The sequence below is a fragment of the Sesamum indicum genome, unplaced genomic scaffold, assembly GCF_026168435.1.
Source record: "Sesamum indicum cultivar Baizhima isolate 11 unplaced genomic scaffold, ASM2616843v1 HiC_scaffold_101, whole genome shotgun sequence".
NCBI lineage: Eukaryota > Viridiplantae > Streptophyta > Magnoliopsida > Lamiales > Pedaliaceae > Sesamum > Sesamum indicum.
The window spans coordinates 8,837-14,582 of record NW_028292344.1 but is presented as its reverse complement, the minus strand read 5'-3'; the positions used below and the strand labels follow the sequence as shown (position 1 = coordinate 14,582).

The 5,746-nt window shown below is 47.1% G+C and overlaps 1 pseudogene; it reads right to left on the bottom strand.

Moving 5' to 3' along the window:
* Positions 1 to 286: 286 nt before the first annotated feature.
* LOC148784234 (uncharacterized) lies at positions 287 to 1,294 on the bottom strand (annotated as a pseudogene).
* Between the last annotated feature and the right edge of the window lie 4,452 nt (positions 1,295 to 5,746).

Here is a 5,746-nt window from a genome sequence, read left to right as displayed (position 1 = left end):
TATATATATAAATCAAAAATGCAATAAAGCAAATTCAATGAATAGATAGGTACAACAGACAGCGCTGCCTACACGCGAATTAGCTTCTGAGGTTGAGCAGTCTCAATTTCACTACAGGATTTGCGAATGAATGCCGGGCTGGGCCGCCTCGAATGGCGTGAGCCGCATGCGGGGAGACCCGCACGTACGGTTTTTAGGGGGATCTGGTCGAAAGACCGGCCGGCGCCCACCCGACTAGGGGGACTGAGAAATTAATAGAGTACAAAACTTATCTTCAAGCTTTACCTTATTCTGATCGTTCAGAGGGCGATCGCGGGGTCACTGAATGAAGTCCTCCGTTTCTTTCGGAGGTGCTGACCCGCAGCGAGGCAGAGATGACTAAGTGACATATGGAATATGGCGACGACAACAGCATGTCGTAGAAGGAGATAACAGGTGGAGCCAACGACCCACTAAGACTAACCTATCTACAACTACATCCCCGAGCGGCAGTCAAACGGGGTCGTGAATGCGAGATGCCAGCGGAATGATCGGCCGGACAGAGGCTAGGGCTGCTTCCTTCCCACCGCGTCCTTCCTTGTGTGTCGGAGATATAAAGCGAGTGCACCGGAAAAGAACGGGAACTGGGTCGATCTATTCTATGGCGAAGCATCCGAAGCATAACTGCACACTCACACGATCTTTGCCGAGAGATAGGAGCATTCGGTGGAACCGGTGAACTACACTTGCTTCTGGATAGATGTGTGGGACAGAGGGCTCGTGGTACCTGCTGCCCACCTTTCCTCCTCTGCTTTGAGAACCGTGTGAACGGAGAGTGGGCAGAAGAGAAGGAGGTCCTCATATGGAGTCGCACACTTACTTGAGCAGTGCGGGAGACTAGGGAATGGGTCGAGTAAACTCCCCTGGGGTCGGAAAAATAACAGACGAAGCTTTACTTAGATAGGGCTTTGATTGGATTTTTTCTTAGTGATTGGAAAGGAGGGCGCCAAAGGCTAAAGTTCTTCTCTGAGCCGGTCTGGATTTCCAAGGCCTCGGGAAACTGGTCGAGATAGATGACAGCACTTTTTTCCCCTCTTCCTTACCGGGAGGGTTATGGCCTTCACCCCCCGCCCGGCCCGGAAATAGAGAGAACCAAACCCCCTTCTGATCCATTCATTTCTGCAAGTAGGGAGGACCCAGAGCTAAGCCCCCTCCCATTCGAGGCCGGGTGGCCCCGCCCCACAAGCACCCAACCTTCCTTTTGCTCTTCCTTCGGTTTGCCTCCACGAACGCGCCACCTAGGAGCCCTACTCATATTCCAAAGGCGACCAGCTTTCAATACTAGTTGTTACCTTACGCTGCCATTGAAACAATATTATTGAATAGCATGGACTGGGGCTAAGATAACTCAAATGGGGGAGCCGTGTTATGGGTGACTTTATTGCCCGGTTCAGAGAGCACTTGTGTATGTGATGCAAGTGAACGTGTACGAAAAAGCTGTCGTAAAGTTTCGTTGTTCGTTCCGTCGTTGACCCTATCTATGTTTCTATGATGGCCCAAGAACACGCTCATTCTTCAGCCGTAGAGAGACTTTTGAATTGCGAGGTACCATTACGAGCTCAATATATACGAGTGTTATTCCGTGAAATAACTCGAATTTCAAATCATTCACTTGCTTTAACTACTCATGCTATGGATGTGGGAGCATCAACTCCGTTCCTGTGGGCTTTTGAGGAGCGGGAGAAATTGTTGGAATTCTATGAAAGAGTCTCGGGAGCCAGGATGCATGCCAGTTTCATACGACCAGGTGGAGTGGCACAAGATCTGCCTCTTGGCTTATGTCGAGATATTGATTCCTTCACACAACAATTTTCTTCTCGTATCGACGAATTAGAAGAGATGTCAACCGGCAACCGTATCTGGAAACAACGATTAGTGGATATTGGTACTGTCACTGCACAGCAAGCAAAGGATTGGGGATTCAGTGGTGTAATGTTAAGAGGTTCAGGGGTATGCTGGGATTTGCGAAGAGCAGCACCTTACGATGTTCATGACCAATTGGATCCTGACGTACCAGTAGGTACCAGAGGAGATCGCTATGATCGTTACTGTATTCGTATCGAAGAGATGCGACAAAGTCTTCGGATCATTGTGCAATGTCTTAATCAAATGCCTAGTGGCATGATCAAAGCCGATGATCGTAAGCTATGTCCTCCATCACGATGTCGAATGAAACTATCCATGGAATCGTGCGCCGTGTGAAACGTAGATCATCGCCGTTCTTAACCGAGACTCAGGTTAAGCTCCGTCTCGGAACCTTGTGGGGTTAGGAGTAAAGCATCCCGAGGTTGGCGCATCTCGTTGAGCGTGGAGAAGCATTGGGAACCCCAATTTCTTTCTTCGGAGCCGTTTCTTTTCCCGTCCCCCCGCCCCGGCATAGCGCTTCGCTTCCGGTTCTTCGGAAGAATCCACTTACGTCTCCCTTCTTCATTGATCTGGGGGAAAAGGAAACGTCTACCAGTTGGGAAGCTAGACATCAAGTAAGTGGCTTGATGAGGATAACTAAGCTGACACGCCGGAGTTGGCTGCTGGCACAAGAGGGTGGTGCCTTACCGCACCGCAGGCGGACGCGCGGTAGCGTTCGTGGTGGTGCTTCAGGATTCCAATGTACTGCGTCCAAGATCAGAACGAGCTTGCCGGCGGACCACTGCCGTCCCATTCTTGAGTGAGCTGGAGCGCAGCCATCTTATCCACTGAACTAGCTAGAAGCTATCGCTTCGGGTCGAAGCATTAAAAGAAAAGGACCGGAAAACGCGGCGGCATAGGAACCACGGGACCCCCTATTAGTAAAGGGAAAACGTAAGTGCGCTCCTGCGCACCAGCTGAAAAAGCCCTTTCCCTTTTTAATAAAAAATGAAATGTTGGTCAGCTTCATAGCTCCAACCTAGTAAAGGGGGTCGTTAGACCCTTTGTATAGGTTGGGTTGCTGGATACGGGATCCTCGTAGTAGGCTGGACCAACATCCATCCGAGAGAGGGCAGTCTTTAGAAAGAACAGGGTGTACGTATCCCAGGTGAGCCAAGAGGTGAAGAGTGGGAGTAGATCAGAGAACGCTTCGCCTTTTCTTATCTTCTTCCGCCCTAGGAGTAGCACAAAAAGAGGGATTCGCATTATTGACCCAATGATAAACCACTAAGACCTTCCTCGTTGGGGCTCCGCGCAATGAGAAAACGCTCTAGCGACGAGAAAGCGAACGGTCAACGCGAAGGTTCAAGACTTAGCCGAGCGTTAGCGAAGCTAGATTCTCATAGCGAGGCGCTTCGAGTTAGCGAAGCGCTGTAGTAGCGCCGAAGCCCTATGTGCTATAATGCTGAACCAAGGACGCTCCGCCTTATCTATAGAAGGAGTCAACTGAGTTCTGAACGAATTAGCTCCTTGGTAATGGCTCAATCTATAGATAGAAAGCCCTATGATGGGAAACTACCACGTTAGGTTTGGAGAGAGATGGGACCGGTTATATAATAGAGGGAGCAGATGCAAGCTTTTTCTTTCAATAGCCGGCCAAATGACTACAGGATCATCGGTCTACTCTACCTCAATTCACCATTTCGAACCTTATACAGAAGGTTTTTCCGTACCAGCTTCTTCTACCTATACCGCAGTTGAAGCACCTAAAGGAGAATTTGGTGTCTTTCTGGTCAGTAATGGAAGCAATCGTCCCTACCGTCGTAAAATAAGAGCACCTGGTTTTGCCCATTCACAAGGACTCGATTCTATGTCCAAACATCACATGCCAGCAGATGTGGTCACCATCATAGGTACTCAAGATATTGTGTCTGGAGAGGTGGATAGATAGGACTAGTACTTTCTCGATCAGGACCCTAGCTTTATTGCGAGCCAAAAACAAAGATGGATTCCCCTTCTATCTTCAGTACTAGAGATGAACGAATTCCATACGCCCGAAATTTAGATCGAAGAATTTTTTGGGTCTTGGAATTTCATGAAGGCGGAGCCAAAACGAGAACGAGTTCAGTCGAACAGCATATATAGTAAATAGAAGTGGAAGAGCCTTTCCTTTCGTTTTAAACAACTCTAAATGAAAGGAGCCACCACAGCTGTATGCACAATGATTGGATTTTGGTGCATACAGAGCGAATCGAAGTGCGTAAGCCCCTTTAGAGTAGAGATAGAGGCGGTCCATTGAAGAAATCGAATCAAAGAATCCACAAAAAAGCGGAAGAAAAGAAGCCCATGGAGAAGGACACAGCCCACAATAACCTGCAATGGACTATCAAAAAAAGGGCGAATATTAAATTCAAAAAAAAGCTGATGATAAAAAAAAAGTCCACCGCTCAGTTACGCACTTCGCTCGCTGCAGAAAATCAAACCAAAATGCAGCTGAAAGCAAGGGTGGTCGTAGATCAGCTGAAGGTGCCAGGTTCCTGCAGGAGAGGACTCTAACTCATGCCAATGGAAGCAGTTTCAAGGGATGAACATGCCCATCTCCCTTTCTGACCTGCAGACTTGGTAAGATTGGATGTTAAAATGGACTAAGGCTTCATCCACTTATTATTTCGCTCCATCCGTCTTATTTCACTCACTGATTTCTGACGGTTGCTTATCATATTCAGGTACTTATGATCTTGTAGGTTAGGAAAGGAGTGGAATCGCTTTTCTTTGATACTATTTTATTGTTGCGGCTTCTCTTTGTTCATGCTAAACTTTTCTAACACTCTGACTAGCCCAATAGGCAAAGCCTATTTTTATGAGTTCTTGTCTTTCTCTCACCACCCCTTGGTCGCCAATCTTGTCATTTCCTATGACAAAGCAGTATGGAATTTCCCCTATCTCACCTTTTAGGTGCTACTAAAAAAACGATAAGCTTTGCAAAGAAAGAAATATCCACAGGAAGTAAGAACGATAAAGTTATCAACTTTTAAAAAAAGTTCTGTCAAAAGCCACGCGAATCAACACTTTTCTTCGCGTTACCGCGGCCTCTTTGAATCACACCTAAAGGCGAATGGGATTGAGAAGGATCGATGTAATTGAGCTCGACTGATAAGGAGAGGTATGAAGTCACTCGACTGATAAGGAGAGGAGCTTTTGAGTTTTCTTGCTAGCCGGTGTTCGAGAATCTATAGAATCGGCTGAATCTTACTCTATCAATTTCATTTCTTTTTCATTGACATCTGCCTGCTTTAAAAAATATTCCCATTAGCCGGGCTAGGCACCTAGGGCTGCTTCTGCTAGGCAATCATCTTACATGGGACTATTCTTGCAATCTGACTTGGGACAAAAATTCCACTACCAGGACCACTACTGATGACTGACTGATCCAGAGAGCTCAGACTGACGGTTAGGTGGTTCGGTTGCTTCAAAGGAAGGGGTTCTTCGAGGAAAGGTTCGGGTGGGGAAGGAGGTTGTGATAGGAAGCTCTTTCTTCTAGGAGGGGAGTAGACAGCCTCTGAACTCGAGTCAAGAAATTCTTGAAGAAATGGTTACAGACCAGGTAAGTGTACCTGAAGTGAAAAAATGACACATAAATGCCGTACGTAAGATAGATCACCACAAGGAGAGGAGAGCCAGGGTAAGGCAAAGGGAAGGATAAATGATAACACTCTTTAGAACAACTTAGATGTCACGGAACGTAAAAACCAGATAGAAAAGAATGAGATCACCAATCCTATGACAACTGCTATCCTACCAACGTCTTTCAATGTGCTATCCTACGACAGTCTGACGTCCAGGAACGCCACTGATTCAATGG